Genomic DNA, 2103 nt, shown 5'->3' with positions numbered 1-2103 from the left:
ATGTAGGTAAGTGTCATGCAATGCCTGCGGAGGACACGAGAGTCCATCAGATCCCCTGGAACTCGAGTTACAGACAGTTGTTAGCTGCCATGTGGGTGTTGGGATTCAAACCTGGGTCTTTGCAAGAACAACCAGTGTTCTTAACCACTGAGCCATCTCTCCAGTCTCCACACTGACATTTTAAGAGTTCAGTCCACTTATTTAATAGAATGTCATTGGTTTTGTTTTCCAGGTACTTAGACTATGGTTATGAAATTTTGGCTGGAGACTCAGAAATGATGTGACTTTTTAGGTACAACCAATCAGGAGACATAATAACATTTGGCCTGTAACTGAAAATATTTTTGAAGATTGCATCTGTTGAGCTTTTCTATTGTAACTTTTCTTCTTCAACTATTTTTGGTTATTAGAGAAGAGGTGTTTTGATGCAATGTAAGTTTCCCGCTCCTCTTCATCTTTACCCATGAGTTTTAGCATTCATTGATGATTCTTCTGGGCATCAGTTGTCATAATGGTTGCCCAGTGGCAGTTTTCTAACTCTTATTTCTTTCACATTTGTTAATTAACATTCTACTATAAGGAAGAATGTTTTCCTTTCTCCATCTATTTATGTAAACAAGTCTATTATGCATGTGTGGTTTCTTTGTTTTTATGTTGTAATCTATTATCATTTATTTTGGTACTTAGCTTGCCCTAGATTTGACTTTTGTGAATGATTTCTCTACCCTATTGATGTGACTACATAATCCTTTGTATATCAATTACTTTTTTTTTTTTTTTTTTTTTTTTTTTGAGATACGGTCTCCCTATAGCCCCAGCTGGCCTGGAACTTTCTATATAGGCCAGATTGGCCTCACTCTCACAGAGATCCTCTTGCCTCTGCCTCCCAAGTGCTGAGGTCAAAGGTGTGCACCACCATGCCCACCCATAATTACTTTTTGACATAGTAAATATGTAAAATCATACCGAAATATGGAGATTTGTACGCTCATATTTCACCAGTTCTCTTTGTATTTGGAAGAGTACTGGTATAGGCTTATTGTCCCAATTTTCTTTGGTTAGAAATGGGAAATTCTCTTCAGTCACTAATAAATCAGAATTGCCTTTGGGGAATTATATCACAGGAATGGTCAGTAAGTTACAGAAAGATGGAAAAAGCACTGGATGTTACGCTCCCTTTTATGACCAATGCTACCATTCTCCTTTTTGGCTTCATGACCAAGTCCACACAATTCTGAAGTTAAACAAAGGCTTCTCTTTTCTCAAAGTTTCAATAAATTTATTTAGAATGTGTGTCTTACCACCTGGACCACTCTAGTCATCTGTGTCTGTGGATTCTAAACTTGGCAGTGTGATTCTCTCAGTTACTGTTTTTCTGTCTATAAAAGTCAGTTATATCAAGACTACAGGCTGACCCATGGCACATCATTGCTTCTGGATGACTTGATGAGCTATTTCATCATTTTGTATCAACCAGGCAGGGGTTGTATGGCATGCTAAAGTGAGGCACAGAGAAGGTTTTCATAAGCAAACAAACAAAAATCTAAAAAAAACTTCAAGGGTGCCAGCCAGCAAGTTTAGGGGAAAGCTACAAGGAACTAGGAAGTGCACCCAAGCAAGGGAAACCCAAAAGAGTAGCTCTACCTTTAGGCAGGGACACTCTGACTGGACATAGGACTTTCAATATGGAAGGCAGGTCAGCAAGGAAGGAGCAATATTCCTACCTCACACTTTTCCTACTGATATCTGTAGAGGCTCATCATTGGCCAAGCCAACTAGAAGGTTAAGACTAGGGAAACTCATCCAGGTAATGTAGAAATCATCTTTCTCAGGAGAAGGACAGAGAGGATGAAGAGAGGTTCTAGAGGAGGGAAATATCCTACTCATAGCAGCTTTGAATTGTTTCAAGGCTTGTTCTGTATGACATGGTCATTCCAATTGCACTGGGTTGCTTAACTCTTTTTCTCCCACAAATGCCAGCCTCTGTGTTCTGCACTGGGTCTTTGTCCTGACAAAGATCACAACTTGTTGCTGCTAGTCCCCGAGAGGCCACTCATCAGTTCCATCCATTTCTACTCTAGGTTTCTCTCTCTCTCTCTCTCT

Source organism: Nannospalax galili, unplaced genomic scaffold (assembly GCF_000622305.1).
Source record: "Nannospalax galili isolate Female #2095 unplaced genomic scaffold, S.galili_v1.0 scaffold514, whole genome shotgun sequence".
NCBI lineage: Eukaryota > Metazoa > Chordata > Mammalia > Rodentia > Spalacidae > Nannospalax > Nannospalax galili.
The sequence above is the reverse complement of the archived record's forward strand: the minus strand, read 5'-3'. Positions refer to the sequence as shown.